The following is a 24192-nucleotide window of genomic DNA, read 5'->3' as shown; positions in this document are numbered from 1 at the left end:
CACTCATCGAATTCTCCTACAATAACAGCTATCACACTGGCATCAAAGTCACGTCATTCGAAGCTCTCTATGGGTGCAAGTACAGATCACCTCTGTTTTGGGCTGAAGTGGGTGACACGCAGCTAGCAAGAGGACAAGTGCCTAATACCACACTTACTGGCCCAGAGATCATATGGGAAACTACAGAGAAGATTGTACAGATCCGTGAACGATTAAAGGCATCCCGGGATCGGCAAAAGAGCTATGCCGACAAGCGACGAAAACCCTTGGAATTCCAGGTTGGTGACCGAGTTCTGTTGAAGGTCTCACCCTGGAAGGGAATGATACAATTTTGAAAACATGGGAAGCTGAATCCAAGGTATATCGGGCCATTCGATATCCTTGCCAGGATCGGCCCGATGACTTACAAACTTCGACTACCACAAGAACTCAGTAACGTACACCCCACCTTCCACGTGTCCAACCTGAAGAAGTGTCTGGCCGACGAGACTCTTGTAGTCCCACTCGACGAAATCAAAGTAAACGAGAGTCTACATTTCGTAGAAGAACCTGTGGAAATCATGGACAGTGAGGTCAAAAGAACGAAACAAAGTCGCATACCCATAGTGAAGGTTCATTGGAACGCCAAGCGAGGGCCTGAATTCACCTGGGAACGAGAAGATCAAATGAAACAGAAGTACCCACATCTTTTCCCTAGCTCATGAATACCCACTCAAGAACAAATTTTAGGACGAAATTCCCTCTAACGGGGAGACGATGTGACAACTACCGATTTTGGACCCAACAGAAGCCAAACGAGCCAACAAAAGTCAAGTAAAGTCAACAAGTCAACGGCTTAGGACCCAAATCCTTGTGACTTTGGTTGGCACCTAGACCGAAATCACCATGTGATCTCGGTTGGTGTATGGACCGAAATCACTAGGTGATCTCGGTGTGCTAGGCCGAAATCACATGTGATTTCGGTGGTTTTGTGGGGATTTCGGTGGGAAAGAGAAGAAAGAAAGGGTTGACTTTCTGACATGAGGTTTCATCTTTTCCAATACATAAATATTACCCAACAGGTATCCATGCAATTATCCAACAAATATCAAAGCAAACATCACCTCATCCTTCCCTCCTTATCAATGGCCGAGAACACCTCAACCCCCCCCCCCCCCAAACATTTTCGAAGTTCATCATTTTTCTCTCAAAAATCAAGTCCAAAACTTCCAAGAAAAAATTTCCAATTTGATTCTTAGAATTTTTGGTAAGTAATTCTTGTTAACCTAGTGTTTCTACACACTTTCATGTTAATTTCATTTCATTTACGCACATTATCATGTTTTAAAATCATAGGATAATACCATCTTCAAAGGGGTTCATCAACCACCTTAAATGTTCTAGACTTAAAGATCTTCACATTCATCTCTTCAACCAACCACCCCCACAATTTTCGAGTTTTTCATGTATTAGGGGGGGATACAAGTAAAGTTTGGTTTATCACACAAATTCTAACATGTTTCATCTCTATGTTAAATATAAAACATTATTTGCATGAAATATGGTTATCACTAGTTTTTAGACAATTAATTGTGATATATTAGTTTTGAGATGCAAAATAACAAAAACAAAACATAAACTATGTTATATAATCATAAGAAAAGTTATGCTTACAAAAATACAAGGATTTTGAGACTTTTTACCAACATATAGTTTTTCTAACAAAAATGGTTACATTCTAGTTATTTCACCATTTTGTAGGATACAACCCAAAATATGTTGTTTTGACCATACATTTTGAAACTGGACAAAAACACCGTTAAAACCGGGGGAAAAGCTTGAAATGGACTTTTTCATACAAATTCCTCATACTTGTGCTAGATGTAAGTTTTTATGACTTTATCTCTTAAAAGGCATCTAGACAAGATAACTATTATGTATTTATATAAGGGTTTAGGTCATTATTGGTCACTTAACTTTTGGTTTTGTGCTCATTTGGTCACTTAACTATTTTTAAGTTTTAAAAGGTCATCAAACTTTTGACTTTTTGCTAATTTAGTCACTTAACTTTTGGTTTGGTCACTTAACTTTTAGATTTGTGCTCATTTAGTCACCTAACTTTTAAAATTGTGCTCATTTAGTCACTAAACTTTTAAAAAAGTTTAAAATTTTAGTGACTAAATGAGCACAATTTTAAAAGTTAGGTGACTAAATGTGACCAAACCAAAAGTTAAGTGACTAAATGAGCATAAAGCCAAAAGTTTGATGACCTTTTAAAACTTAAAAAGAGTTAAGTGACCAAATGAGCACAAAACCAAAAGTTAAGTGACCAAAAATGACCTAAACCCTTTATATAAATGATTATATAAATAGTCTTGACAAACAATCGTAATAAACTATAACTGGTATAGTTTGGGAGTCACAAACACTACATTATCATTTCAGAAGAAACAAATAATTATTTAAAGGTATAATTATTTTCACACTATGTAACCTCTAAAGAAGAGTTATGCATTCATTTACAAGAAAAGGGAGTTTTCAGTACACTATACGTAAACCGGTTAATATAAATTTTGTGAGACATTCGGCTTCACCGTACCTACCAGAGTACACACTAAGTCCTGCATTATAACCAGAGTCTCTTGTAAGGAGAGCGTGACACTTGTGTATAGATCTATACGGGATTGACAACCGCGCACCTAAGTTGTTACCTAAAGTTAGACCGGCCAGTCTAGGGTGACAAACGTCTAACAGTTCTGACGCCGGAAGAACGACGTAGCAGGCCAACTAGTCATTAGCATGGTTATGATAACTCACATGGGGTATTAACAAAACATTGGGTTTACGGGGTTAACATTCATATAATTAGTTTTATATAAAGATAAAACTAAATAATATTATTTTCCAGTACAACATTACTTACATTTTTAGTCTTGGGTTTAAGACTTACAGTTTATTTTTAAAAGAAAATATTGGATTTTCTAAAAGCACACTCTATCATTTTACAAGGAAAAGCTACCGATTTCTCTCATAGAAAACGCTTATGAACTCACCAACTTAATTGTTGACACTTTTCAAAATCACTTGTATTCTCTGGAAATCAATAGACAGGTAACCGAAACGGTTTTGAGGATGGGGCGTCGCAACGTCACGTCATTTATTTTTGTCATATGTATATGGTATCAAGTAAACAACGTTTTGGATACAATGTAAACTTATTATTTATCAATATGATGGTTGTAATGCTTTGATCACTACTACTCATTTTTTATGATACTGTACATGAAAGTCATCCACCCCCAGACGTTTCCGCCATTCTGGTTTGGGGGTGTGATACCTCTGTTACCTGGCTCTCGGCAACGGTCTCGCTGCGCATTCCTTACCTATAACCTCGTCGCTTATTCCTCAACATCTCTGTTGCCTAGCTCTCGGCAACAGTCTCGTTGTGTATCCCTTATCTTTAGCCTCGTCTCTTATCCCTCAGCGTCTATATGGCCTGGCTGTTGGCAATTGCCTCGATGTGTAACCCCTAATAGCAACCTGATCGCCCAGCTCCTAGAACCTCTGCCCCCTATTATATGGTCAACAACCTTATGACTTATCGGTTTGACAACATCCATCTCAGACAAGAATCTTTCTACTTTTTATTATGCCACCAACTTCGTTGTGTATTGTTATAGCAACCCTGCCTTATTCACCATAGTCTGATATGGCTACCTATGCTACCCACATCAGATTGGGGGGAATCCAGCTAGGTATAGACCAAGCAGGAAACACCTTCAGGACGGTTATCAATGTTCACGTAACGCAGACTATGTAGAGGATTACCGGTGACATCCTACCAAGACGATATGAAACGCCACACCATCTGTGTTGCACACTCATAGCCTCCTTGATCTACATGTCATCGTCAGTAGCAGCCTTGCTGCATGACAACAATAACTACGTCGGATAACAGTCTAAGGAACTGAATGGTGAGCCTATGCTTCTTAGCTACCTAGGCCTGACGGCTTATCAATATCATTGTCGCATAGCAGCCCTGCTCCGCATAACATCATCAGCAGCCTTGCTCTGCATAATGGCAGCAACTGCTACGTTGCTTCTCACCGACCGAATTGTACTCCAAACAAGGAAAGATCATTAAGCCAGCCCATGCTTGGCTCATCGCACAACACTACGACTCTCGTGGGTGAGGTTCGATCGTTCTTTTTATTATTGGATGCATTGGTGGTTTGTCTAGTCTGATCCGATTGTCAGCAATCCAATCACATTGGACTAGGGGGACTTGATGACACACGGTTTATATGACTGAGTCCAGTCCAATGTCATTGGGCGCGTACCAGTAACATTTGACTAGGAGGACTTGATGATATTAGACCCATTAGCATGGCCTAGACAGCTCTAGCATGCCAGCCTTGCCTGGTGCGCTCCCGCCAGCCATGCATGACGTTTCTTTGTCGGTCCTGCCTAGCGCTCCCTTGTCGGCCTTTCATGATGTGCGCTCGCTATCCTTGCCTGGTCCGCACCCGCCAGCCTTGCCTGGTGCCTCCAGGCGGCCTTGCCCAACTCCTTGCTAGCTGGGCCTGAATTGGGTTGGCCCAAGGCCTGACCTAATTCCCCTTGACCTAATTGTCCCCTATAAGGTGAATAGTAACTCCTCCCGGGAGAAGGATCTTCCCCCTTGGCTCAGCCGCCACCCTAGACTCCGGCCGAGTGGCTCAGCCGCCACCATCCGCCTTCAGCCAACATACACTACCCCCAACACCTAGATGGTTCTCTCCAGCTAAGGAGAACCATCTTACCTCTACCAGCCAATCTAACTTGATCGTCGGATCCTGCTCTCAGGGCACAGTCCCTGGGGCGATTCTAACGGCCTTGTCGGTTGTGACCTTGCAAATTCTCTCAGGTGTAGAAGCACATCCTTAGAGCAGGTGGTCAGAGCCGATGTCGCATCAGTACTCCCATATTGACTCACCTTCCTTTTACTTGCACACCATGATGGAGTTCGCGTCTCCTCTCCCTTTTCAAAGTTACATAAAGTTTTTGAGAAATAGGTATCGTAATTGCTCGAAGCTTGAGATACTTCCTGAACGGAGCGCTTTAAACCATTTTCTTGCATTCCCTGCTATCATGACGGGGAAATACGTACAGATGAACCTCTTGTCCATTAGTAACGACGTAATCATCCATTAATAGGTATCTATGTGATCGTCTGGGTCCTTCGTGTCATTGTATTTGGCTATATTTGGGATCATTGCTGAATGGGGTATCTCGTACTGCTGGAGCTCCGGCCAGAATGCAAAGCTGGTGCTTCGCACTGGTTCGTCCATGGAGGGAAAGCCTCCATATTGCATGGTTTGTTGGGTGTAGTACATATTGTTGTATCCCTGGCCATATCGATAGGTGTACCCTTGATTGTACCACGCCGTCTGTGGAACATATGGTTGCTGCATCGTGTTTTATGTATGTGGGCTGTTGGGATGGTGAGTTAGGGTCCAACTCCTCCAGCGTGTGTGACTGTACCCCATGCTCCAGTGTAGTTTGAGCATTTTGTCCTTGAGATTGCGGAGATTAAGGGAGAACTCCTTGGAAGTGATGGTAGTAAGGGTTGAACATCGGTTGGTGTGCGGAGAGTGGGATGTCTGACATGCTTGCCATAAAGGAAAGTTGGTGAGTCGTAGTTTGTTGCTGGGAAGAAGGTACGATTGTGCTTGGAGACTAGGTATTTGTCTCTTTTCTCCCCGGTTGTGGTTACGTTTTACTATCAGCTAGTTGTGGCTAGCGACTGGGTGTCGTTTGTGGTGTTGTTTTGGTTGTTGTAACCAGGTTTTCTGTTGCGACGGGTGGTGGACGCCATAGAATGGCTATGGCTTCTGCCGATAAGCTGGTTGCCTGCGCTGTTGGTGTTTTTATGGGTGTTTGCTCTCCCGATGCAGATGAACCACTAACGTTGTGGGACATCATTGGTCTGATCGGGCTGACTTCTCCACCCTCCGTCAGTGCGGGTCTTTTATCTGCCATTCCTAATATCTAAGGTCATTTTACAGGTTGTGTAGCTCAGAGTACACGTCCGGATGACTCCAGATGTTGTGATATGTTCCCCAAACTTAACGTCATCTCCGGTGATCTTGGTGGAGTTATGCCTGAGAGTCACCGTACTAAGAAAAAGACCGTTAGTCAATGTCCGGGAGGGGATCCCATAACAAAGCTCTGACGGTTTAGTTAGTAACTATTTGAGATGATATGGGTTTAGCTGAAAAGTGTGAGAGACGTGATCCCTTCTCTTGGAGGAGACGTGCTCTATTTATACCTTCTGTGGCGGGGACAAGATCCTGACAATACCTTTTTGTCCCTTCTGAACCGACAGGACGCGGAGGCGTCCTATTGGCGAATTGTGCTCCACTAGTGGTTAACTGTTATTGGTGCAGAATTCTCAGAGGCCAGTGCCCTGAGAAACACTTGTTGCTTTGGGAGGCGATTGGTACTATTTTGTCTTGGAGTTGGCTTTGGCGCTTGGGCGCCAAAAAATAAACACGAGGCGTCGAGGGCGAAGACCCGTCCTCGGTGCTAGGTATGCGTCGACCATTGACTAAGTCGTCTAAGAGATGATGGCTCCGTTATATTTGACGTATTTCTAGTGAGATACGTTAATAGTTAGACTGATCATGTGGTGGATTCTTTAGAATTTTCGCAATGCAATACTTTTTAGTGATAAGAATGTCACAAGGAATTTGTTGGTTGATAGATTGATTGACTATTCCTATATTTGTTTTGTTAATGGGAATAGACGAATTAGTTTTAGTCGTTTAGCATGGATGTTAAATCCAATTTAGTCTATTCCTGTGTAATTCTTTGTTAGCTCTTTGCTTTCTTTTTAATAAAATCATTAACTCGTTCAAAAAAATATCATATGTTAGACGGAGAAAATATTGTAAGATTACATTAAAATAATACCCTATGTAAAAGACAATGTTGGCGAATATAGTTAGGCAATATCATATGTTAGACAGTGAGAATAAAGTAAGATTAACTTAAGATAATACCTTGAATCAACATATGACAATGAGTATTATCTTATTACAATCATAATGCATTATGTTTTTCTAAGTGATACTATTATCTTAATGTAATCTTATTATGTTGTCTTTGTTTCATGATTTTTCATCAACAAACCAATTTTACAATAAAATAGGCTTTTATGTTGTTAAAGTGAAATCTTAGGTTGAGAATATATATATATATATATATATATATATATATATATATATATATATATATATATATGGTATTGGGTCCATTGGCATGACCCAATAGCATGACGACTTGGTTGCCTGGCAGCAGTACTGGCCAGTCTTGCCTGGTTGCAGTATAGGCTATTTGGCACCACTGCACCACTACGTTGCCGCTAGCTCGCTGGGCCTAAATTGTGTCGGCCCAAGGCATGAGTTAATTCCTCTTGACCTAGTTGTCCCTTATAAATAGAATGTTTCCTCCTCTATGAGGGGTAAACTCTCAGATCCTCAAGCATCAGCCTCAACTATACTCATACTTCTCCTACCTTGGGAGATCAACCTCTATGCTCATAGACACTCCAAATACACATATATGGCTTTCTCCGACCATTAGAGACCATCTCCTCACTCATACCGATCTGAGTTGATCGTCAGAGCCTGCTCCCGGTGCACAGTCATTGAGGTGGTTCTAACGGTCTTGTTACCTGTTGCAGCTAATAATCTCATCGGGAACATATTAACGGCGATCATCTCCGATCCATAATCCAGATCCAAAACCAAGACGCGATGACCGTATTCCGATTTCGCATCAATAGTGTCATCTGTTTGACGTACAAAATTAATGTCCGCTGCGAATTTGTTCATAAATTTATGAAAATCATAATTTTTATTTGTCTTTTGAACTTTTTTTATACTAAAACTCTTTAAAAAATCATTTCCACATCAAAAATAGAACTTAAATATTTCTAAAACAAACTCTTATGTTGAAAGAAAAAAGATTAAAAATATAAAAGATGTATTTTGCATGTTTAGTCTTTGGAAATGCACAAAAAATAATAAAATAAAATATTAGGTTTGACTTGCAAAATTACTATTTACTATGCAATTTATATTACGAAATTGTTAATATTTTTACAAAAATCAAGATTTTTGTCAAAAAGACATTTATTTTTTATTTTTTTTTATTTTTTTATTTTTTGTAATATGAATCTTCAAAAACTATTTTGCAGCCAAAACGAGCTCTATATTGCTAAATAAATTGAAGTCTTGGATTAAAATAGTTTTTACAAACATATATGATAGGAAAGTGAAAATAAATGTTTCATATAAAGACCCATTTCAAAGCCCAATGTCATTCCGCATATTGGTCATGCGAAATTCCAGTAAAAAAATTTAACGTTAATTTATTTAAAAAAATAGTAAATTAAAAAAATGTCCCCTATGGTGATGTGATATTTTTTAAAAAAATTTAAGTGGGTGTCGTTTGTGGTGTTGTAACCAGGTGTTTTGCTGCGACGGGCGGTGGAGGCCATAGACTGGCTATGGCTTTTGCCGATAAGGTGGCTGCCTGCGCGTCTGGTGTTTTTGTGGGTGTTTACTCCCCGATGCAGATGAACCACTGCCGTCGAGGGACATCATTGGTCTGATCGGGTTGACTTCTCCACCCTCCATCGGCGCGGGTCTTTTATCTGCCATTCCCAATATCTAAGGTCATTTTACAGGTTGTGTAGCTCTGAGTACACGTCCGGATGGCGCCAGATGTTGTGATATGTTCCCCAGACTTAACGCCACCTCCAGTGACCTTGGTTGAGTTAAGCCTAAGAGTCACAGTACTCAGAAAAAGGTCGTTAGTCAACGTCCGAGAGGGGATCCCGGAACGAAGCTCCGACGGTTTAGTTAGTAACTAGTTAAGAGGATATGGGTTTAGCTGAAAAGTGTGAGAGAGACGATCCCTTCTCTTGGAGGAGAAGGGCTCTATTTATACCTTCCGTGATGGGGATAAGATCCCGACAATACCTTTTTGTCTCTTCTGAACCGACAGGACGCGGAGGCGTCCTATTGGCGAAATGTGCTCCACTAGTGGTTAACTGTTATTGATGCAGAATTCTCAGAGGCCAGCGCCCTAAGCATTACACCTGTCGCTCTGGGAGGCGATTGGTACTGTTTTGTCTTGGAGTTGGCTTTGGCGCTTGGGCGCCAATGAATAAACACGAGGCGCCGAGGGTGAAGATCTGTCGTCGGCGCTAGGTATGTGTCGACCTTTGACAAGTCGTCTAAGAGATGACGGCTCTGTTATGTTTGGCGTATTTCTAGTGGGATACGTTAACAGTTAGATTGATCATGTGGTGGATTCTTTGGAATTTTCTCAATGCAATACTTTTTAGTGATCAGAATGTCACAAGGAATTCGTTGGTTGATAGATTGATCGACTATTCCTATATTTGGTTTGTTAATATGAATAGACGAATTAATATTAGTCATTTAGCATGGATGTTAAATCTAATTTTGTCTATTCCTGTGTAATTCTTTGTTAGCTCTTTGCTGTCTTTTTAATACAATCATTAACCCGTTTAAAAAAATATCATATGTTAGACGTAGAAAATATTGTAAGATTACATTAAAATAATACCCTGTGTAAAAGACAATGTTGGTGAATATAGTTAGGCAATATCATATGTTAGACAGAGAGAATATAGTAAGATTACATTAAGATAATACCTTGAATCAACATATGACAATGAGTATTATCTTATTACAATCATAATGCATTATGTTTTTCTGAGTGATACTATTATCTAGGGATGAGCATAGGCGGGTACCCTCCTCATTTGGCGAGAAACGGAACCAGAACCGGAACCGGCGGTTCCTAGAAAGTTAGAACCGGAACCGGAACCGCTCTAGGCAGTTCTTAAATGTTTGGAACTAGTCCCCGAACCGTCGGTTCCAGTTCCGGGAGCGGGTAACCTGGTTAAATTAATTTTGTTAGCTTTTGTCGATAAAACCACAGTTTAGTTCGATCCAAATTAAATCAATTCGGACCAAAGACGGATAAAATTGGACCAATATATTCTAAACCAGTCTAAGTAACACACATATTTATATGAAATTATATATATATATATATATATATATATATATATATATATATATATATATATATATAAACCAGTTCTTGCGGGTACCCGACGGGTAGCGGTTCCGAAAAAAAGAGAACCGGAACCGGAACCGCTTAAGGCAATTCCATAACTTTAGGAACCGGAACCGGAACTGCTTAAGGCGGTCCCAGTTCCAAAACCGACAGTTCCGAGACGATTCCGGTTCCAAAAGCGGGTACCCGGTTCTGATGCTCATCCCTACTATTATCTTAATGTAATCTTATTATATTGTCTTTGTTTCATGATTTTTCGTCAACAAACTATTTTTACAATAAAATAGGCTTTTATGTTGTTAAAGTGAAATCTTAGGTTGAGAATATATATATATATATATATATATATATATATATATATATATATATATATATATATATATTTTGTTGGTATTGGGTCCATTGGCATGACCCAATAGCATGACGGCTTGGTTGCCTGGCAGCAGTACTGGCCAGCCTTGCCTGGTTGCAGTATAGACTGTTTGGCACCACTGCACCGCTGCGTTGCCGCCAGCTCGCTGGGCATGAATTGAGTCAGCCCAAGGCATGAGCTAATTCCTCTTGGCCTAGTTGTCCCCTATAAATAGAATGTTTCCTCCTCTATGAGGGGTAAGCTCTCAGATCCACAAGCTTCAGCCTCAGCTATACTCAGACTTCTCCTACCTTGGGAGATCAACCTCTATTCTCATAGACACTCCCAATACACATATATGGCTTTCTCCGACCATTAGAGACCATCTCATCACTCATACCAATCTGAGTTGATCGACGGAGCCTGCTCCCGATGCATAGTGATTGGGGTGGTTCTAACGGTCTTGTTACATGTTGCAGCTAAGAACCTATCGAGAACATATTAACGGCGATCATCTCCGATCCACGATCCAGATCCAAAACCAAGACGCGATGACCGTATTCCGATTTCGCATCAATAGTGTCATCTGTTTGACGTACAAAATTAATGTTCGCTGCGAATTTGTTCATAAATTTATGAAAATCATAATTTTTATTTGTCTTTTAAACTTTTTTTTATACTAAAACTCTTCAAAAATCATTTTCACATCAAAAATAAAACTTAAATATTTCTAAAACAAACTCGTATGTTGAAAGAAAAAAGATTAAAAATATAAAAGATGTATTTTGCATGTTTAGTCTTTGGAAATGCATAAAAAATAATAAAATAAAATATTAGGTTTGACTTCCAAAATTACTGTTTACTATGCAATTTATATTACGAAATTGTTAATATTTTTACAAAAATAAGATTTTTTTCAAAAAGACATTTATTTTTTATTTATTTATTTTTTTTATATTTTTTGTAATATGAATCTTCAAAAACTATTTTGCAGCAAAAACGAGCTCTATATTGCTAAATTGAAGTCATGGATTAAAATAGTTTCTACAAACACATATGATAGGAAAGTGAAAATAAATGTTTCATATAAAGACCCATTTTAAAGCCCAATGTCATTCCGCATATTGGTCATGCGAAATTCCAGTAAAAAATTTAACGTTAATTTATTTTAAAAAAGAGTAAATTACAAAAATGTCCCCTATGGTGATGTGATTTAAAAAAAATCCTAACTAGGGAAGTATCCCATGCTTCGCATTGGCGGAGGGGATTTCATTTCAATTTATGGAAATCTGGAATGAAATTGTTAAAATAGCTGAATCTTGAGTTTAGGATAGCAACTAAATTTTCTTAATTTGTTTAATAGCAACCTACTTTTTTGCTTCCGCCCGAAAAGCGGAAAAGGAATGTTTGACATGAAGGTTATCAAAGGACCATACATGAGTGATTCGATGCCCAAAGAAGTGGGTTTTAGTGCAGATTATGGCATGGAGAGGTTTGTGTTGTGTTAATTATATGTGGTTGTTATTTCTATTAATATGCAATGCAGCTTCATGCAAAGCTCTGTAGCATAGGCTCTGAGAACTCTTTTGAAGACCTGCCACCAAAAAATCACATATTTTTCAATTATTAGAAATAAAAAAAACGCAATTTGAATCCCCAAAATAAAAAACTTTAATATGCCTAAAAGCAAAATAGTAATAACAGCAAGTAAGAATAGTTTAAGATAGAAAATGTCACATTGATCATTATATAGTTGTGCTTAAATTAAGAGTATTTTTTTTTTTCAATTTTGGTCATTATTTGAGATATTTGTGATGGTTTATTTTTAATAAAACAGAAATGGGTAATTATTTGAGATATTTGTAATGTTTTTGTTCATGTTTTAAGCAATTGACAATATTACCCTTTGATTTAAAAGCAAAAAAAAAAAAATCTAGAAAAGGGTAATGTAACCATTTTACTTGGAACATGACCAAAACCATTACAAAAAGGAAAACTTTTGTAAGTTATTTTAAAATTGGAAAAAAAACAGAAAAGAGTACATGGTTAACAAACAGCTTCAAATGCGATCAACTTGGGCGGATCAGAACTCATCACCTAGGACAACAGCTTCTGATAAGCGTGAACAGTAGCGTATAGCTTCAAATCTTTCAGCTTCAAGTTTAGATAACTTCAAATTCAACAGAAAATTGCATATCATGATTAGATCAGATCTCATCATCTTGAACATCTCTTAAACACGAAAAAAACAAAAACTATGTTAAATTTCATAAATTACTTGACTGATAAAAAAACAAAATTAAATTTTCCAGAAACAGTAAAAAATTCGAAATATGTGAATTTCCAGAAACTACAATGCTAGTTAAGAGATTTTTTTAAAAAGATACAATACTACTTGTGATGTTAAATTCTAGAAAATAGCACACAAAATAGTAAAAAAAAAATATATAAGAATGTGATTTCCCACAAACTACAATGTTGTTTAAAACATTTTTTTTGAAAGTATAATGCTATTTATGAGATTAAATTTCAAAAAATTCCATTAGTTGGAAAATATGAATTTCCAAAAATATAATGCTATTTAACACACTCTTAAGAAAGTACAATGTTATTTACGATGTTAAAATCTCAAAAATACCAAGACTTTTCAAGAAACAATCAAAAAAAATGTGACAATGCTATTTAAGATATTTTCAAAATCTACAATGCGATTTATTTTATGATGTTAAATCTGGGTCACAATTTTAATAAGAAATTATGTGTCTAAATTCATTTCCACCTTACTTTTATATCAAGAAAATAAGAATCATTTCACCGAATAGTTTGATGTACAAAATATAATGCAATGCAGAAATAGAAACAAACTTTAGTTTTTGATTGAATACCAAATCTAATACAAGTGGCTCCAAAAAGTCAAATTAAGTTAAAGTTTTATTAAAGTGCGTTGCTATTTCCAGCATAACTTTAAATACTAACCATATTTGGTTGGGGGCTTCTCAAGTATCAGTTTACACTTTACAATCGATAACAACTTCATGAACAACCATCACATCGCCTTCATCGTATAAAGCACCAACAACAACCTAAAACATATCAAACACTTGATAGCATTGGAATTTTATCATAATAGCTAAACTTTAAAAAAAAAAAAAAAAAAAAAAAAAAAAACAAATAAAGAGCGATGCACTAAATTCTCATAAATGAAAGGTAAAATAACGAAAATTGTTCAATTGACTTAGTCATTGATTACCCTAATGAGATTAATCAGTTACATGTCCATCACAATACACACACACAACCAGAAAACCAATCCCAACTCCATCTCCCATCACAGAAAGCCAACCCACATTGGAAAATGCAACAATATAAATTTAGACTAAGCAAAACTTGAAGTCAAAAGATATGAAATTATGTAAGTTTGATGTATTACCAGTGTCAATAACAAACATTGGCTTTGTCAACATGCTCTATTGTAGTGATGGTGTAGTTTTGCATAGCAATGACCTCAACTGTTGTTGTTATACTATGTTCCTCTGCAAAATCAATAATCTCTTGCGTCTCCTTTATCCTTCCACCTGCCACACCATTAAACCTCATTATTTCTTATTTGATTACCAAAAAGCAAGTGAAAAGCAGGTAACCCATACAAGTTGGTTGTACTATACCACTAACGAAAACCAATTTTCCATTAGGCTTTAAGAGAATATTAAAAGGCACAGGATGAAAGTCAATATAAACCGTGTTAATAAAACCATTCACACATAGTAGTCTGCATCTGGGCATGATAACAGCTAACCAAGAAATAAATAGTACCAAAAGTGTTAATAACTTCTTCCTTATTCTTAGTAATGGTTATGTAAACAATAACTTAATTATGAATTCCAAGCATTTGCTGTACATTAGATTACGGGTCTTCACAATATGAGATTGAACAACCAAACAAAAATCAATAAAAATAAATATCATAACACACAACCTGCACATGAAAATAAGTAGATTAGATTAGGAATTTTCAACATCTTCATTAAAAGAAACATCGTCTTAGACCTAGGGACACCTGAAATGGCGATGAGGCAAAGCGGTGACTGCATGCAGATGACATCCCACACACAAACCTACAAATTAAAGTACATACATATAGATTAAATCAAAAATATATACGACAATCAGGTAGAAAGCATACAGTGTATGTGACTAATTAAAATAAATAATAGAGGTGTGAGGGAATATGAAGAAAGTAGAAACTGATTGATTCAAATTCGGAGTGACTCGAAATCTCCAGTCGATGAACCCCTAACAAATCATCGTCTTCAAGAGGGAACCGACGACATCTGCAGGGTAAGAGGGAATCGTCGGCGTCGAATGTGGAGGAGCAAGTTGCCGGCGTCGACTATGGAAGAGGGAATCGATGCCGACAGGCTTTGGTCGGAATCGAAGAAGAACAATCAGAAAAACTGAAGAGATAGAAGGACAGAGATCAGCGAGAACGAGCGTATTTACAGAAGATAGATGAGAGGGTGATTGAAATGCTTAGCTATGTTAAATTCATGGCTTTGTTTGATCGCAAGAAGGGAACAGAGAGGTTACAGAAGGACGGAGAACTATGGTCTTCAATGTTTTGGTGGATTAAAGTTTACATCTTGAACGTTTGAAATTGTGATCGGTCATTTTGGTGTATTAAACGACTTGGAATTAATGGATTAATTTGATAAATATGTATTTTTGGTCCTTTTGAGACTTAAAAGACTAGATCTTAGTTGTTTGGATCATCCTAATGGATAAAGTTAAAAAATTTATCCATTATGAAGCTATTAGGAACCAGATCTGACGATTTGAGTTTTGGACCTAATGGATTAAGCTCTTAATAAAGAAAAGTCTTTATGATCGAAACCACGACGTGGCCAAGGAAGGCTCATGACGTGGTGGCGCGTTGCATCTTGTCTATTTTGTCTGGACGTGACCATGATGTGGCAAAGGAATTGCCACGATGTGAGGATCATCTGAATTGACTTTTTAACTAGTTTGACTTTTGGTCAAACTTGGATAGAACTGAGTATTTGAATAAGGACTAGTCTTAGTTTGGATTTAGGAAGCTTGGGTTGGTTGTTATGTTGTTGAGGTGGCTATTGAGCTTTTGTCGAGTAGTTCAGGTGAGTCTCCTCACTATACTATGTAGGTTGTTAGGATGTCTTTGTGACTCTTGCATGAAAGACTGTGGTTAGATCATAAACACCTACATGAAAGATCGTGGTTGGATCACAACACTTGTATGAGATATTGCGGTTGGATCATAACACGTGTTTTTCTTTGTGACTTGCATGAAAGACCATGGTTGGATCATGACATAAAGGCTACGACTTGGCTGTAGTATAGATGTAATTGTAAGACTATGGTTGGATCATAGCATTCACATAGGGTTGAAATACACCCCTAGGTTTGGGCCCACTGATATGTATGGTATGTGGTATCTTGGGGAACTAACTAAGCTTTGTGCGTATGGTTTTATGTTTAAATTGTTTCAGGTTTTCTTATATTGAGGGAAGGGCAGCACGGCTTGATTGTATTGCATCCATTGGAGAATTTCCGCACTTAATAACTCTTTTTTTATACTCTGATAAATATTTGGAATCAAATGGTTTTAATAGATCTTGCAAATTGTAATTGATACACAAGCCTTTATATTTAAAATGAAAATTTTGGTTTGAAAGTTAGGACATTACAAGTTGGTATCAGAGTCTTAGTTTGAGGGATACGGGCACATTATATAGTGTGTCTGAAATCAAACTAAGGACTGAAGGATTTCTTTTTACAAAAACGTTTTTCTAAATTTTTTTTACAAAAGGAAATAGATGTGATGCATACAATCATCCGAGCTCAAGTAAGTGATTCCCAAAATACCCATACATGTGGATATGTTATATGTGTTATAGTATAATATGCATGATAATAGTTAGAATAAGGATCTGCTCAGGGAAGCATGCTAGAATGCTTGCTTCTGAGAGATGCCTTTTATGACTGATATGTGAACTGGTATAGATGTCTGATCTTTCGTGACATAGAGTCTCTTAGCTTGATTAAGTATACTCTCGAAGTCACAAAGATTTCTATGTGATCCTTGAATGGCAAAAATCAACATAATTTTTCAATGAACTCGTTCATCCAATCATATTTGATTTTAACTTCTAAAATAGTGTATTCTTATTTTGTATTAGACTGTGTCATTATGTTTTGCTTGGACCTCATTCCAACTAAACTTACTCTTCATTCCATAATGAAGTCAAAATCTAATTATAATTCATAATTATCTATATTTGTTTAGAAGTCAACATCTTATGTAGATCTTTACATAAAGATCCTTTCTAAATTGATTATCTCATATAAATTCTCTTAGTTCTCTTAAGTACTCTTAGAATGTCCTTATAGTCACCAGTGACTTACCCATGTATTCAATTGGTATCTTGTTGCATTATTTCCGTATTTATCGGTCTTTCGGTTATGGTTGTCTAGGATAAAGATGAGTCTGGTATTTGTTTGGGCCTTAGTGGCCATGGAAGTTTAGATTTGAAGGGTACAGATCTGTACAAGTTAGTTGATCTTAAGGTGTCGAAGACCTTGTTCAAAGTAGTGCTCTTTTGAGTCACATGACTCTTATAGGAGGCGAATGTGATGATTGGCCTGAGGGTTGCAGCCTGAGGAAGGGTGGTTGGCTGATGGATTAGAACTTTGTTCTCTACGAGGGGCTATGTTCTTCCAGCCTACCGCATTTGAGAGAGGAATGGATCAGATGTATGTCAGTCGATAGATATAAGAAAGGGAGTGTGTTCTCTGTATTAGTTTCTTCAAATGCAAGTTTTGGTTGCACGAAGTTCCGTTTGTAAGGTGCCTCGTCGATCTAATGGTATTATGACCCACTTCGCTAACATTGAGACGATGATGTTGAGAAAGTTTCCGATGTCTCCATCCCAAGATCAGGGTTTCTTTATGATTGTTTGGTCATTATTTGAAGGATCGTCATATCCCATATGCATACCAAGATTCATGGTTGGCATGTACCTGGCTTAGCTGGTCTGAGGCTTTGGGTCCGAATATGTCATTCGATGATAGTTTGAACCCTAAGCGGGGAAGGACTAAGTACTTAATTGAAGGGTTATCATATGGTTTAATTTGTGGTCTCAGAATAGTGAATCAGAGGAAATTTGTAGCGGAAGAATGCTATATTTTGGTTCAGGTACGCTATGGCATAAGAGAATGAAAGTAAGGTTCCATCAAAGTGCTCAGTGTTAGGAAGTTCTCGTCACGTTCTCAATGTAACGTCCTACTTTTGCAACAAAAAATTTCATTTTTAATTAAGGTAATCACATTTATATAATCCAAGTTAAGAAACATGTTAGTTCAAAAATATATTTGTTTAAAAATCGGGGTAATATAATAAACACGGAATCTCCATTGCTGCTGACGAAAGTGTATAGTCACGCCTTCGCCTTCCCACGATCATTACTGGTGGCTGAAAAACATTTAATCCACAACTGTAAGCCAAATTTTAGTAAGTTCCCCCAAAATATCACACACAACAATATACATACAATGCATGCACACCACGCCCACAGTTACAAAGACTAGATTATCCCCGGGCCCACAACCACAAAGACTAGATTGCCCTGGGTATGTTGTGTTGGATTAGGTGTCTAATCCCATAACTATAATTGGTATGTACTTTACCCGATAGTAGCATGGTCCATTTCGGGTTGCCTTCACCAGAACAATTTGATAGGTTGGATATCTGAGAAAGAGGTTATTTGTGATTTATTAATATATTATAAGAATAATATATTAATTGAGAAATCATATTATTTAATTAGTATTTATCAAGAATTAATTTGGAATTAATTTAATGATCAAAAGAGACTAGTTAAATTAACGAAGACTGATTATGTAAATCAGTGATACATATGGTTTGGGCTAATGATCCATGATTGATTTGTGATGGACTAAGCTTATAAGTTAGTCCATGAAGTGTTAGTCCAAATTAATTGTTGGATCATAAACTTAAGTGTAAGAATTAGGGTTACAAATGACTCTTGGAATTCTACACTATAAATGTGTATCCTAAGCTCTAAAATCGGTTACCACATGCATTCCAAGAGGGGCTAGCCGATTTTGTGTCTCCTAAACCTCTCTCATTGTCCTCTAATTGTTTATTGGTGTTTGTGACTTGTTTGAGGCATCACACTTGGGGTGCTAAGCTCTTTTAAGGTCAAGTTATACAAGCTACATCAAAAGGTAATATTCTAACTAGTTTTATGATTCAAATATCACCTTTGCATGCTAGTTAGTCTTCATGCTTTGGAAAATGAATATTGCATGTATATTTAGAGAAAACTTAGATCCAAAGCATTAGGGTTGTATGTGCACCATAGGGATGTTAGAGTACATAAAACCCAACAGTGGTATCAGAGCCATGGGTGTTTTCTATTATATTGATGCAATTGTGTAATTTTCAAAGCTGAAAAAACTGCAATTCTGGATTCGTTTATCACACAAACTTTGAGAGTCAAATCATCTTTGAGCACATCTACATCAGCTATCAATGTGACATTTGGTGTAGACATTTTTCCTACAAATATATGAAGTTATATAAATTTGATGTTATGTAAATAGTTTTTAAGCATTGTTATGTACAAATATGATGAAGTTATATTAGACAGTAAAAAACGTAGTTAAACAAAATATAGCCGACATAATTTGTCCATAACATAACACATATCATCCATAATGAATGATTTATAATGCCATTATTTCTTTTTAAATAAATAAAGAAAAATAAAAGAATCAAAGAATTACTAATAAGATTAATAACGTTGGTTTTGAATTATATAAAATAATATTAAAAAGGGCTTAATCTGCCATTATTCATTTCTAATAAAACATTGTCATAAACATATGCAAAAGTAGGTTGCCATATTATGAATTATCTTATTTGGTATAAGATAATATAAAAGGGCATAATTATCCATTTCTATTATAAAAAAATTGCATATTTTTTAAAGGAACACACGTAAACATGTAGGGGTAATGGGAGCAAAGAATGTACATTAAATAGCATAAAACAAACACCATCCATAAAGAATGTTTTATAATGCCATTATTTATTTTTAAATACAGAAAAATAAAAGAATCAAAGCATTACAAATAAGAGAACCAACGTCAGTTTTTAGTTTTATTTATAATGGAATTTTGTTTTATGGAATAGCAGAGAAAAATGAATCAAACAATGAAATATTTATATTGTTTTGTTATAAGAAAATATAAAAGGGCAGATATGTCCTTTTATATTAAAAAGAAATAATGGCCATTTTTTTCTAAGAAGTTATGACAGTTATTTGGTTTAAGATAATGTAAAAGAGTATAATTGTCATTCTATATAAAAAAATGATAGTTATTTGGAAAAAATGATGCAGATTAAATAGTAGAAAATATCTATTTGGTTGTGATACATGATACTGGTATAAGCATCAGGAAAAGTAGGATGTCCTATTGTCATATTAAGTTATTTGGTATAACTCTTATGAATGGTCTTAACTTAAAAGTACAACTACAGTCAAGATATTCACCATAAGAGACATGAATTCTTCAATTTAAATCGTGAACGGAATCAATAACATGTAACATATTGTATAATAACAAAGTTTATAGAGAATGATATAAAAATATTGTATAATTAGAACAATAAATGTTTGTTCGTATAGTTAAACTTAATCTATTAAAGTGGATGCCTATAAGATAACACATACATAAAGGATCAGAAGAAGAAGAATATAGATATAATCAAAATAAGAATACATGATAAACAAAAAAAATAGACATAGCTGTTTGGGGGATGCTTTACCAGAATTGCAGAGTCTTTTAGGGTTTAGATACGAAGCAAATGAGAAAGACGATAAATCTTGGAAAATTTTATAGGAGTCTTTTATATTTATAAGTGAAATAAATCATTCGAATCATTTGAAGTTAATATGGTAATCAATTTAATTCCTATTATGATGCATATATATTTGGAATAAGATAAAGTAATTGAAAATCCATTGTTGATTTTATGCAATATGATGAAGTTTAATGCAAGGATAATAATATGGTAACCGAATTCCTTATTAGTAGGAGATTGTGTGGAATTGTCAAAGAAACAATAAGCGGGAAACCACTGGTAAGATAGCTGTGGAAATGACACGTGGAATGAAGGAGGATTAAAAGGGGGCCACGTGGATGCTTAGTTCAAGCTAGAGCTACTATGATTATCGGAAATGGTTTTTGATCAAATTTGTGGTAGAAATCTCCAAAAACTCATATGTTTCTCTTCAAAGGTTCCCTTCTTTTCACTCATAAACCAATACACAGTAAATTCTCTACACATCCAAAAGCACAACTACACCAATGCATACATGAAATGGAAAAAAGATTCATACTTGGACTCAATTGATACAATCCACAAATCCATCGAACTCAAACCAATACTTGCTCTTAAGAACTGCGTCACTGCCTCTCCGGAAGGCTGCATCCCCATCTCCGATGTTTCAAAGAAAGGCTTACAATTAGATGTACACATTAAGGTTGCTAGGTTTCTTAGACTGTACCCTTCTGTTTTCGAAGAGTTCATCGGACCCAAATACAATTTGCCATGGTTTAGGTTAACCCTAGAGCATGTTATGCTTAATGATGAAGAACAAGCTATTTATAGGGATAATAAGGCCGATTTACAAGAAAGGTTGAAGAAATTTATACGTATGAGTGTGGAAAATAGGTTGCCATTGAAGATAATTCAACGTATGCTATGGTACTTGGGGTTACTAGATAGTTACCTACGTACACTGGAAGAAAATAATCTTGATGGGTGTTTTAAGGTAGTTGAAATGGGCGATGGGTTGAAAGGGTTATCTGTTGTGAAAACCGAAAAAGACGAAAAGATATTGTCTGTACTTGAAAGGAATGCATTGAGGAATGGAGAGGCTATTTCAATTCTATTGTTTCCATCTAAAGGTTTGAGGTTGAAGACAAAGATTTTGGATTGGTTGGACCATTTTCAGAAACTTCCATACGTTTCACCATATGAGGAATGCCCTCCGGATTTGTACCCAAATAGTGATGTGGTTGAGAACGTGTTGTGGGTGTGCTCCATGAGTTGCTTAGTCTGTTTGTTGAACATTCTGCAGAAAGGAAGAAGCTTTTGTCCTTGAGAAATTATTTGGGATTGCCATAAAAGGTTCATAAGGCGTTTGAGTCCTCATGTGTTTTATCTATCTTTAAGGAACAAAACATGCACTGCAATATTAAAGGAAGTGTATTATGATGAAACAACCATAGAGGCCCATCCTCTTGCCCAAGTAAGAGCAAAGTACATTAATTTGGTGAAGGAATCGAAAGGTATTTTGAAAAACAGAAGACAAGGGAATATAAATTTGAAGGGCGAAGATGAACTCATGATGCAAGGTCAGGAATCAGGATAAGTTAGTTTTCTTATAAGTCGAGGGTAGGAAGATGCAATGTCACTTGTTTCTAGGCTATTAAATGAGCTGATAAGGATTGATTATGATAGGTTATGTTTGTTTTTAAATCTTGATAGGCTGGCTGCTCTTTGATCCCACTTTTCACTCACATTATTTAGTTCTATAGAGAAATAAACAAGTTTATGATAAATGAAAATTCTTAAATTTTGTTTTTTAGAATAAGTAACTTTATGATGTTTGTTTTGTTATTCCGATTGTAAGTTGTTTAGTTTTGATAAGAGTGTTATTTTCATTTGAATGTGTATGTAATATGTTTGTATGTATTCTTGTCAATTGTGATGTTTAGCATATTCACTCACTCACCCACTCACTTTTGTGGGCTAAAAATGACTTCCGATCTGCAACAAAAATGAATAAAAAAATAATAATAATAAAGTACAATGCTATATAGTGCAGATCTCAAAAAGAAAAAATAAACTGAAAGAACGAAGTACAATGCTATTATTCTATTTACTTTTGAGGTCTGAAAAACAAAAAACTAAAGTATATTGCTATTTAGCACATCATGTTAAAAGCAAAACACCATTCTTGTACATTACAAACAATGCACATTACAATTTATACTTAAGACAATCTACTTTACTCATTACAAACAATTACTAGTTGCAACTTTCAATCAAGACAAAACACGACGAACATTACAAACGTGACCACCATTATTAAAATAAACCTAAGAGCATGACTTCTTTTTCACCAATTTCTTTATCTCCTTATCCTTCAATTCGTTCTTCTCTTTCAATTTGTTCTTCTCTTTCAATTTGTTCTCCTTCAACACCTTTAATAATAAAGAGCATTTCTGTCATTATCAGTTTCTAATGCAGGATCAATCCACATAAAGAATATGCAATTCTTTGTTGCGTCGTACACATAAAACGCATACATGACTTAAATCACAAAGTGAATAGGTTAGACGATTTGAAAACAAAAAAGCACCAAGAATACATTACAATCCATATTTCCAACAATAACAAAGAACTGATTTGAAATGTATGGAAGTAAAAAAAAAAAAAAAAAAAAAAAAAAACAATAGTCGGACAAAAAAGTTGTGTTACTACTTAAATCAATCCAACCTCTCCTAAAGACCTTATAAACCACTGTCCCTCCATAAGGAATTTGCAATAACCTATATAAGAAACATAGTAGCTTTAACTAACTGGCTGGCTTGCCTATGTCATTAGTTATTACTATTTTTTTTTTCAAGAAAATATATCATAGTGGGTTAAATTAAGAAATATGTGTGTCATTCAGTGTTTTTGCCATATTTCTTTTTCCTACCATTGTCTTTGCAAATGAATTCACGATTCCCTCAAAAGTAGGAATCTTTATCTCTTATTTTTTAAACATGAATATTCCAATTGACCAAAATAATAATATCATAAACTGCTATAGTTGGTAATTTTATGTGTTGGGAAGTTTGCATTATATATACATGTATTTTACATATTATAAAAAACAATAGAAATAATCATTATAACATCTATGATCTTGAAAGATATTGAAAGTCTATTGTTAGGACATATTTGACAAAAATAAGCTAGTTTATTGTAATTTAATATTTGATAAAACCATAAAAATAACTTATTATAGTAGTTTTTATAAGTTGACTTATTGATAAACTAAGTTATTGATATGCTAGCTTATAAACTAACAACTAGATTTTCAGCTAGTTTATGAAACATAATCTTATGTTAATTATGTTAATTGATTATTAAAACCAGACAAATAAGAAATTTATAACTTACATAGCCGACTTTTATGTTTTTGAATTCAAAATGTAAATATCAATTCAAAATTGTTCGTTTGGATTTAAAAAGAAGAAATATGTTAAATTTAGGTAAAATTATGTTACTAATCATATTATTTGTTTTTAATTTCTTTAAACTGTAATTTATTATATTGTGATGTAACATACAAAATTATGTTATAGAAGTTATTAAATAAATGATCATATATATATATATATATATATATATATATATATATATATATATATATATATATATATATATATATATATATTTTTTAAAATATAAAAGTAAAGTTCCCATTGATTCAGATTCAGACTATACATTTAGTAAAAAAAGAAAACACTATCATATTAAAAAAGAAATTAATATTGAAAAAAAGGGTTTTGCATTGCGT

The 24192-nt window shown here is 35.5% G+C and overlaps 1 long non-coding RNA gene and 1 pseudogene across 4 annotated transcripts; one reads left to right on the top strand and one right to left on the bottom strand.

Annotated features, from left to right (window-relative positions):
* Positions 1–11630: 11630 nt before the first annotated feature.
* Positions 11631–15157, bottom strand: LOC145131659 (uncharacterized). 4 transcript variants are annotated; one of them, XR_013717810.1, is made up of 6 exons: positions 14738–15157; positions 14550–14607; positions 13923–14067; positions 13469–13575; positions 12535–12662; positions 11631–12086 (listed from the first exon to the last, which is right to left on the bottom strand). It is a non-coding gene; the product is annotated as an uncharacterized LOC145131659 (long non-coding RNA). The 4 variants fall into 4 exon arrangements; XR_013717811.1 differs by having other exon boundaries at positions 14469–15157; XR_013717809.1 differs by having other exon boundaries at positions 12535–12724; positions 14550–15157.
* A 5633-nt stretch (positions 15158–20790) lies between these two features.
* LOC145169318 (protein WHAT'S THIS FACTOR 9, mitochondrial pseudogene) lies at positions 20791–21990 on the top strand (annotated as a pseudogene).
* Positions 21991–24192: the final 2202 nt, after the last annotated feature.

Source organism: Lactuca virosa, chromosome 1 (assembly GCF_052849685.1).
Source record: "Lactuca virosa cultivar CGN04683 chromosome 1, Lactuca_virosa_CGN04683_v6, whole genome shotgun sequence".
NCBI classification, from domain to species: Eukaryota; Viridiplantae; Streptophyta; class Magnoliopsida; order Asterales; family Asteraceae; genus Lactuca; species Lactuca virosa.
The sequence above is the reverse complement of the archived record's forward strand: the minus strand, read 5'-3'. Positions and strand labels throughout refer to the sequence as shown.